The following is an 11136-nucleotide window of genomic DNA, read 5'->3' as shown; positions in this document are numbered from 1 at the left end:
TATGACCCCAAGAAACTTTATTCTTTGCTTGGGTACTAGATCGGATTTTGCCCAATTTACAATCCACCCGAAATTCTGCAGTGTGGAAATTAAAAACAGACATTCGGTTCTGAGTTGATTTACCGTGTCTGCTACCACTAAAAAGTCATCCAGATACGGTACGACCATATCTTGATTTCTTAGGTAGGCTACCACCTCTATCATAATCTTCGTAAAGATTCTTGGAGCTGAGGCTAGGCCAAACGGAAGGCAGCGAAACTGGTAATGGAAGACCCTGCCTTCTTTTTCTACTGCAAACCTGAGATATTTTTGGTGGTTTAGGTAAATCGGGACGTGGTAATACGCACTCTTCAAATCTAGAGTGCACATCACCACCCCTTTGTCTAGAAGGGGAATCGTAGATTTTATAGATTCCATTTTGAATCGTTTGTATACTACCCATGAATTTAGGTGCTTGAGATTTATAATAGTTCTTGATTCCCCCGAGGGCTTCATTATGGAAAATAGGCTTGAATAAAACCGTTGTCCTATTTCTTGGGGAGGCACTGGGACTATCGCAGCTGATTTTAGTAAGTCCTGAATATCTACCCACATGGGAGAGGTCGAGACAAGGTGGGAGCTGGAGATTAGGAATTTTTGTGGGGGAGGCGAAGATAATTCTATCTTGTAACCCTGAGCAATCAGTTGTAAAACCCACGGGCTCGTAGTGATTTTTTGCCAGCCCCCCAGAAACCGGTGGCATCATTTTCTGTGGTAACCTGATGCTGAACCTGAAAAAGTGGACTCTTTACCCTTGGTTCTAGCCTCCCCACCTTTTGGGTAGCTCCACCTCCCTTGTTTCCCTTTCCCTCTATAGTCAGTTCTCTGATTAAAATGGGACCTACGAAAGGGCTGAAACTTTTTGCGTTTCTCTTCCGGAAACCTTTTTTATCATCTGACGCCTTCTCTAAGATGTCATCCAGCACTGGCCCAAATACCCTTCCACCTGAAAATGGGATAGCACAAAGCTTATTCTTTGAATGTGCCGCATTTGACAGGGATTGACTTCTTGCCGTAAACCTTACCGATTCTGCTGATGCGTCCGCTAGAAAATCTGTTCCCATTTTTAGAAGGGGTAGGGATTTTAATATAGTTTCTCTAGGGGTTTTAGATGAAAGTTGATCTACCAGATCATCTACCCATAAGTGCATAGACCGTGCTATTGCTGTCATCGCTATGTTCGCACGCATTACAGCTGCTGAACTCTCCCAGGCTCTTTTTAAGAGACTGTCTGCTTTCCTATCCATAGGCTCCTTTAGGTTAGAGGAGTCTTCTAAGAGTATGGCGGTTCTTTTGGAGACTCTAGCTAAAGGGATGTCTATTTTGGGAATGTCCTCCCAATCCTTGACCTCCTCTGGATCAAACGGGAGACAAAGTTTAAAGTCTTTTGGATTAATCAGACGTTTCTCCGCCTCCTCCCACTCTTCTAGAATCATACCGCGTATATGAGAATTTACAGGGAAAACTTTTGAAGTCTGAGCCCGTAACCTGCCAAACATCTCATCCTGTATTGAACAAGATGTTGGCGGTTCTTCACTTTGCATGGTGCGTCTCACTGCACCTAGAAGCTCATCCGTGTCCATAGAAAATAAATACTTCTTCCCTCTCTCTGGAGGATCTCTAGTCTTCCTCCAGATCAGACTTGGACAAAGCTCCCTCAGATGTCAGAGTCTGAATCCCTCATTCTTTTCATGTTATCAGGCTGTGAGGGTTGAGGAGTCATTGAGCCAGAGACTGACGCCTGTACCTCCTCCCTGACAACAGCCCTCATGTTAGACATGAGAGGCTTGCTCTTCACCCACAATGCAGTTAGTGCAAGGTTCACAAAGGGGTTTTTGCCACGAATCTTTTAATTTTACGGAGCATATGGGGCACTTCTTATATTTCCCCGTTTTCTTAACCAACTTCTTATCCATGGAGATAGGGGCTCCCTATAAAACAGAAGCAGCCCCGTTTTAGAAGGATGCACACTATGAATGGGTGGTAGGGATTTAGTGGCTACCCTCTTTAGGGGACTCACGTGTGCCTGGCTTTCTGTCTCCATCCTGGCGGTATCCTCCATGTCGGATTATGCCCAGGTTTGGAGACGTCCCTACCACCTTTGCCTTATATCCTCATGCTTGCTTGCTGCGTTGGAGCGCTCGCCGACATGCCCCGGAAATGATCCCATCTTCCCTCAGCTGCAACGGAGACGCCGCCCCGCCCACCGCAACCCAGAAGTGACTACGCCGGGCTGCAGCATGCCGGTGATGGCTGCTGGTGCACTCCGGGACCGCATGAAGAGATGCCCGCTTACAGAGGAGGACCCGGACCAGAGAAGGCTTGGGCAGCGTGCTCGGTCGAGAGCCCCCACAGGAGGAAGCGACCGGCCATCCCAGGAGCAGCACTGCACTGGGTAAGCTGAGGGACCCTGTGTCGGGTTTCAGCACACGGAGGTCTTGAAGTGGGAAGGGTATTAAGGGCCTAAACCCCCCGATCCACCCCCCCCCCCGAACAGAGCCGGTCGGTGTTCCTCGTAGTTCCTATCCACAGAGGGATAGGAAAAACACTGACGGTTGGTAGGGGGAGGGTCCTTTTATACTCGTGGTTTCCTGTCCCACTGTGGATAAGAAGACAACCTCCAGGGTGCTGTCAGGTGGATGACCTGGAAAGCACAATTGTGAATTGCATCAAGAAGGCAATATGTGAAGCAAATGAAAACCAAAAATTGGTACCAAAGTTCAAGGCACACTCCAGGGCTGTATCTGCCTCATAGGTTGAAAAGGCAAGCACCTCAAATCGAGCACATCTGCAGAACCGCTACTTGGTCAATACCTTTTCAAAACACTATAGGCTTGATCCAATATCTGTTACGGATTTGGCCTTTGGAAGGAAAGTTCTCCAGGCCATTGTCCCTCCCTAAAAAGTTATTCTTTGGCATTTCTCCTGTGGTGATGTCGGAGGGTGACTAGAGAAAATATTATTAGACTAGCCAGTAATTCAGTTTCTAGGAACCCTCCACAACAGCACGACATCCCACCCTACTATTTTCATCGCATCATTTGTTTTGTGTAAATAAATATTGAAGAATTCATACCAGTGTGGTCCTTTATAAGAACACTGGAGGAAGTTGGGTGTGCCATTTGACCTCTTTGTGTTTCCTGCCTCTATTAGGGCGGGGCGCATCCTCATGTGGTGCGGTCATGGAGGGTTTCTTGAAATCAAATTACCAATGTCTAATTCTATTTTCTGCAGAAAACATCTTGTACATTTGTTTTAGCAAATTGGCTTTATTGTTAAGATGCCAGGGTCAGCATTAGAACGTTATCTGTAGTAGGGTTCATGAGTGAAGAGAATGGCAAGTTGCATGAAAATAGAATAGTGTTTCTGGATTGGGTGAATTTCTATACGAGGTCTTCATTAGTTTGGGTTTAGTCCGACAATGTGGAATGTGAAAGCAAGCCATGTGAGATCCAGATACTTGTAGACTTGAAAGCACTGGGTGCTATTAACCTCTCCAATTAGGCTGCCGTCACACTAGCAGTATTTGGTCAGTATTTTACATCAGTATTTGTAAGCCAAAACCAGGAGTGGGTGATAAATGCAGAAGTGGTGCATATTTTTCTATTATACTTTTCCCCTAATTCCACTCCTGGCTTTGGCTTACAAATACTGATGTAAAATACTGACCAAATACTGCTAGTGTGACGGCAGCCTCAAAGTGAGTGACACCAGAAAAACCCCTTAACGAGTCTGTATTTCTTTAAAATGGTCTTTCTAAACTTTACAGCCTGTACGTTGGAGTGTGTTGAAGGGTGTCATACACAGCGCTCCGGATTCAAATGCCACAGGATCAGCTTATGTGGGTAGGGAAGTTTATAGAAATGTGTGGGACTAAAAGTAGTGCTATAAAGTTTTGTTGCTTTTTTTTAGAAACTTTGCAATGTCCAATATAACAAAAAAATGGCAGAAGCTGGATGTGCAGTGATCAGCTGCTTACCAAAGTAAACATTTTAGGATAACCTCTCTCCTTTGCTGCTTGGAATCATTAGTTTTATCTTTTCCCTCCATGAACTACAAATTGTTGTTAGTGTTTAATACCTTTCCAACATACACATCCTAAGGCAGGCGAGTGTAAGAAGCGGCAGATGATGGCTATATCACACATTCAGCATCCGCAGCAACCATTATTTAACCACTTATTTAAATACTAGATGGTGGCCCGATTCTAACGCATCAGGTATTCTAGAATATGCATGTCCACGTAGTATACAGCACAGAGCCACGCAGTATATTGCCCAGCTACGTCATATATTGCCCAGTGAGGTAGTATCTTGCACAGCGACGTAGTATACAGCACAGAGCCACGTAGTATATTGCCCAGTGACGTAGTATACAGCACAGAGCCACATAGTATATTGCCCAGCTACAAAGTATATTGCCTAGCCACGCATGTCACAGGTTAAAAAATAAAAATACTCACCTTCGGATCCGAGGGCCCCTTGTAGCGCACGGCTGCCGCCATCTTCCGTTCCCAGGATGCTGTCTCGCGAGGCAGCTAAGTCTTCTGGGTAATTTTGCAATGCATCGCCGGGAACAGAAGATGGCGGCCGGCTCTGCAGACAACGGAGGGTGAGTATAGCAGGTTTTTTAAAATTATTTTTAACATTACATTTTTTACTATTGATGCCGCATAGGCAGCATCAATAGTAAAAAGTTGGGGACACACAGGGTTAATAGCGGCGGTAACGGAGTGCGTTACCTGCGGCATAACGCAGTCCGTTACTGCCGGCATTAACCGTTAGCAGTGGCTGGAGGGGAGTATGCGGGCGCCGGGCAGTGACTGCGGGGAGTAAGGAGCGGCCATTTTCTTCCAGACTGTGCCCGTCGCTGAATGGTCGTGGCTGTTTTGCCGCGACTTGGATTTCCTTGACAGACATAGGCTGCAACCAATGAATATCCGTGACAGAAAGAAGGAAAGACGGAAGTGACCCTTAGACAATTATATAGTAGATGTAGCCATAGCAAACATGAATCAACTCCCATAGACGTTCCAAAAGATTGTCTAACAAACCCCCCACCTTTACTACTTTTGCCATTCACTGAAGCAAAGCCAAGTTGTCCATATACTGCAATACTGTAGAATTCCAGTATATCCAGTAAGTGATCAGTCCTTGTTTATATGGGTAAATGAGATTTTTATGTTAGACTGTATTCTTTTACAAAAATATATATATTTTTAGATTGTGAGCTCAAATTGGGACAGTGCTGATGTCTGTAAAGGGCTGTGCAATTAATAGCGCTTATACAAATAAAATATATAGTGGCATATATATATATATATAAAAAAAAAATGTCCTTTCACTGTTGGGAGTACAAATTTCTCATCTTAATATATACTTACTGTGTAATGTCTTCACATCTTGTTCCGTCCAGATGGGCCTGGAACCCAGAATTCCAAGCGGCGGAAGTTCACCGTACTCCATATTGGGACACCCAAGTGATGGGTGTCTCAATATGGAAACTGCTGGTGGTACCAGCCACTTGCGTGGTACCACCATTGCTGATCCCGGCAGCAGAAGCACGTGTCTACAGGCAGAGGAAGCCGGTAACGGTAAAGGGGTTTTCCCACAAACAAGAGTTCATTTTTAAAATTGTCTGTGTCTGACCGTATACGGAGCAAACCACATCTCCTGGGCAGGAGAGGAAGCAAAAGAAAATACTGACATTACAGCAGGGGATCACAGAGGATTTCTTTTGTCAAGTAAAATATTTAACAGTTTTTAAATAATATTTTACCTTACAAAATGTATCCTCTGCGATCTACTGCTATAGGCCAGTCACACTACAGCGAGATATGGCAGAGTCTCGCAGGTTAAAAACAAGCTCCACGTATTGCTATGCGGCTGCATGCTCCGCTCTGGAGTGCCGGAGCTTGTTTTTAACCTGCGAGACTCGGCCATATCTCGCTGTGTGCGATCCTGGCCGTAATGTCAGTATTGTGTGAGAGGTGAACACAGCATAGGAAGGAGAGAGACAGCAGACAAGGGGGATAGCACATGGGGTAGACAGGTCAAAGAAGAGAGCACAGACCGAAGTCAGCACATGGGGAGTGGATAGGTGGGTGAGCAGTTGGGGGGGGATAAGAGATTCTCCACGCTGCAAAGCCTGCCCCCATCGTGACATTACCGCCTTCCCAATGCAATAGCATCAGGCCTCCATCTAGTTTATTACAATCACCTTACCTGCGGCCTTCACTAGCCTCATACACTCAAGTGTTCCAATCCTACAGCTTCCAAGATGGCGGAATCAATTGCCTCAGGAGTGCAGTGGAATGTTTATATCACGTCACCCATTGCCTTTCATACACCACACATAAGAAAGATGTGCAGAGGCAAATGTAGATCATTATGTACCCATCTACAAATTCACCCCAGACAGCTAAGTATTGTAGTTCAACATCCTCAATGCTACTGCTTCTCTGAGGAAGCGCAGGATACAAGTCAATAGAGCCAGTGTTATTCCTAATGTTTGTATGCACACACACCAGCTTATTCTAGAAAGTTATTTGAAATTATAGCTACCCTTTGAATGTAGTAGCATTGGGTGTAGTTTAGATCAGTGTCAATTTATACTGCAAACTTTTCATTTGGCAATAGGACGGGTGAAACAGGTGCAGGACTGCAGCATTACTATGGTTTGGTCACAACAGAAATTTCCCATGGGAACATGTATTTTTGGTAACCTGCCTTAAAGGCAAACACAAAAGGCCCCTTTTATTGCTAGCAAAGTTAGACCAACACTTTCCAGACCCTGTCCCAGAAACACATGATTGAAGCTACATCTGATCAGCTACCCGATGGCGCTCCGGTATGATCCAAGCCCTGTACTTAGAGCTGTGATCTAAATGCAATTATTTTTTTTTTATAAAGCATGTGTATTGCTGCTCCATTTTATATGGGTTCTACAGAACTTAAAGCCCCTTTCTATGCACCCAACAATCAGCAAGTTATCACCTATCTTATGGAAATTAATCCTTTAATAGCCCATTTAAAAAAAAAATTACAAAAAAAATGATTTTTTTTGTTTACTGCAGGAGGAACTAACATCTGTTAGTACATTGTCTTATACACAACTAGTACATTTAACAGGTAGCACAGTGTCAGTCGGAGCCTTCCTGCAGCTGCCGGTGGTCACGTGTGCCGCTAATTAAGAGAAATGAATATTCACCGCATTCCAATCCTATGGGTGTGGAACGCAGTATATATTCATTCCCTTTATGCTTTTATTTTTACTCACTTATGTAGTACACAATCCACAGCTCTTAACAGACATAACTATCCTCTTTGGGTCTAAATTCTCTATCAGTAAATTGGGGAGAAACCCACATAAACACAGGGAAAACATACAAATTCCTTGCAGATGTTTTCCTTGTTGGGATTTGTCCCCAATGTTGCAAGGTTACAGTACTGAGCCACTGTACTGCCCATCTCGAATCAACCCTTCGATCCTCCGGCAGCCAAGACAATTTTCACACTTGACATGTAGAGATATAATCTAAATTACAAAATAGAAGATGGGGATATTAAATGCTCAATACCTATATAGTTTTAGAATTTGGCCATCTGTTAAAATGACACCCAGTACTTGACACATTAACACACCTTCACGCAAAGTTGTATCAGTAAAGTTTTATTAAAACAAACACACACAAATCAAAAGTGATCGTACCTAGAGTGACAAACAGAAAATTATCCAAACCAAAAATACAAGATCATGTGCAGAGTGCATACAGCTTCGGCTTAGGTCAACATTTTATATATACCGGTACTTAGACATATCTCATTGTCACAAGTTATGCTACATTCATGCATTTCCCAAACTGAAATCAACAGCCGATACATGAAGCTGTCAAGTTCTGGTCAGCGGCCAAGCCCGCTGATGCGTGAAAGAAGCACGCGTGAACACACACGTGTGCGCTCTCTCTAACGCTGTCATGTTGATTCCGATTTTAAAAGGATGTATCGCATACATCTATGGCTACCAAGTTACCACTCAAAGAAAAAAAAATATATATGCGAAGGTCAATATTAAATCAAAGATATAAAATTTATTAAAATTCAATAGACAACTGGTGAGGGGGAAATGGATGTACAAGAAATGTCGCACACATGTGCTGTGAAACTGGATGCGCAAAAACCTGGACTCATAGCAATTCGGAATATACTTTATCTTTGAGTAAATATGAGATTGCCCATGGGTAAGATAAGGTATATTCCCTCCTCTGGCGCCGGCACTCCGGAGCGGAGCGTGCAGCAGCACATGGAGCTGCATGCTCCGCTCCCAAGCGCCGGCGCCAGAGGAGGGATTTCACCTGCGAGACTCAACCGTATCTCGCGTATGTGTGATCCCGGCCTTAGGCTAGGTTCACATTTGCAGTGGAGTACGCAGCGTATTGTCCGCAACCGCATGATAACAGATTTTTTTATTCACATCAGCTTACGCATGATGGCAAAACCCCACCCCCCAAAAAAAGTGTTTGCATGCGTTTTTACAAGCGTTTGATATTTCCAGGAGGGCGTGTCTAAATCAGTTCCTGGACACGCGCATAGAACGCAGACATGCGGACGCATGCATTCCGATAGACAGTAATGCATTTTTTAATGCATTCATCCGTATGCCTGCGCATATTTGTAGCCTCAAAAATTCCAACATGGTGCGTTAGCCACGCCCAGCGAGCAAACGCATGCACCTGCGTCTACAATGTTTAAAGATAGGAAATCAAGACACATGCAGATGTATGCGTCAAACGCTGCTGACACAACCGCAAATTTGAAACCAACCTTAGTAGCCTCGATTTTTTTTTCTTCATATAAACAAGTGTGGTTTTAATAAAATTTAATTGTTCTTGTTCATGCCTGGTGATCATATGGATCTTTGTTATATGGGAGCACCCAGTACCTGAATTTCATACTACATACAGACGCAGGTGGGGAGAAACCAGGAACCCACATTTCCTACTAGTTTCCCAAGCAACTTAGTCCCTGGCAGCTATGAAACACAGCAGAATTTCACAGTTCACACGTATGGATGAACTCATGCTGCCCTTGGATCAGGCAGCACATATATGTTCCCTTTAAGGGGATCAGCCAAAACTTCCACATGCAATTAATAGGGAGTAAACAGCTGACAAGACATCTGGTGACCGCTTATTTCGAGGGAGGTTCTAGTGCACAATTTAGCTGAGTTTTCTCAAATGTGTATGAAGCGGCATTTAGGTTTTGTACCTACAACTTTATGGTTCAATTAAAAATTTTAACAGCGCATCTGAGTTCACACTTTTTTTTAGATTCAACTAATCAACCAATAAAGGGGTTGTGCATTACTTGGACATCCCTTCCTAAATCCTATATTCCCCAGAGTAAAAAAAAAAAAAAAAAAAAAAAAAAAAAAAAAAGCATATTCACCTCAGTGGTCTGCGCTCATAGCAAGTATTTCTGCTACATGGAGCACGGCTGCAGCACTTCTAGTATCCCATGGAGACTACCGAATAAAAAAAAATAAAAAAAAAAAAATAAAAAAAATAACGAAATAAAGTTCAAATCACACTCCATTCAAAAAAAAAAAAAAATAAATAAAAATTATAAAAAAAAATTAGGATACACATTTGTTATCGCACTGTTCAAATTCGCCCGATCCATATATAAAAATAATTACCTTGATTGGTAAACTGCCAGAAATCAGTTTGTTCGCTGCAACATTGCAATAATGGATGTTTATTTGTTAAAGTATCAGAAATTTGACAAAAATGTAAAAAAATTTTTTAGCAATTTTCAAACTGAATGATTATCCCTTTAATTCAGATAGTCATGCCACAGAAAAGCATTCATAAATAACATTTCCCACACGTCTGCTTTTCATCAGCACCATTTGTAAAATTTTATTTTGTTAGCATTTTAGGAGGTTTAAGGCTGTGTGCATACGTTCAGGATTTTTCGCGCTTTTTCGCTATAAAAACGCATACATATGCATTCCATCATTTATAATGCATTCCGCAATTTTTGTGCATATGTTGCGTTTTTTTTCCACAAAAAAAACGCATTGTGGTAAAAACTGCAGCATGTTCATTAATTTCGTGGATTTTTTGCGTTTTTAACCGCTATTTAATTGCATTGGGAAAGCTCCGGAATAGCCTAAAAGTGGAGCAGCAGTTTTTCATGGAAATTTTTTGTAAATTTTTTTTTTTTTAGGGACCTATCCAGGTTTGAAGTGACTTTTGGGGTCCCATATATTGGGAAACCCCAAAAAGTGCTGCCAATTTAAAAACACCACCCCCGACATACTGAAAACTGCCATCAGGTAGTTTAACCCTTCAAGTGCTTTTCAGGAATTAATACAAAGTGGCATGACAGGAATGAAAAAGTGCATTTTTTACCATCTAAAGGTCATCGCCTTCTGAACAGGTCGCTATAGCCGGCAGACTCTGGCCGCTATTTGGCAGTGAATTGCCATGGCAATCGGGACTACACAATCATGATCTCAGGGTGCTGATGGGGATAAAGAGAGAATCCCCACAACATTTATATCATGTATTCACTATTGACAGCAGCATCTAAGGGGTTAAATGGCCATGGCCGGTGCCAACACTGATCGTGGCTGATACATAGTTATTAAGGTTGAAGGAAGACTAAAGGTACCTTCACACATAACGATATTGTTAACGATATCGTTGCTATTTGTGACGTAGCAACGATATCGTTAATGAAATCGTTCTGTGTGACAGCGACCAACGATCAGGCCCCTGCTGGGAGATCGTTGGTCGCTGAATAAAGTCCAGAACTTTATTTCATCGCTGGACTCCCTGGAGACATCGCTGGATCGGCGTGTGTGACACCGATCCAGCGATGTCTTCACTGTAACCATGGTAAACATCGGGTAACTAAGCGCAGGGCCGCGCTTAGTAACCCGATGTTTACCCTGGATACCATGCTAAAAGTTAAAAAAAAACAAACACTACATACTTACCTAACGCTGTCTGTCCTCCAGCGCTGTGCTCTGCACTCCTCCTGTACTGTCTGTGAGCCGGAAAGCAGAGCGGTGACGTCACTGCTCTGCTTT

At 43.1% G+C, this 11136-nt stretch overlaps 1 long non-coding RNA gene across 1 annotated transcript; it reads right to left on the bottom strand.

The window, feature by feature from the left end:
- Positions 1-7694: 7694 nt before the first annotated feature.
- LOC138676137 (uncharacterized) lies at positions 7695-10928 on the bottom strand. Its single transcript, XR_011320746.1, has 2 exons — positions 8393-10928; positions 7695-8302 (listed from the first exon to the last, which is right to left on the bottom strand). It is a non-coding gene; the product is annotated as an uncharacterized lncRNA (long non-coding RNA).
- Between the last annotated feature and the right edge of the window lie 208 nt (positions 10929-11136).

This window comes from Ranitomeya imitator, chromosome 4, assembly GCF_032444005.1.
Source record: "Ranitomeya imitator isolate aRanImi1 chromosome 4, aRanImi1.pri, whole genome shotgun sequence".
Taxonomy (NCBI): Eukaryota; Metazoa; Chordata; class Amphibia; order Anura; family Dendrobatidae; genus Ranitomeya; species Ranitomeya imitator.
Note: the sequence above shows the minus strand (reverse complement) of the source record. Positions and strands in the feature narration are given on the sequence as shown.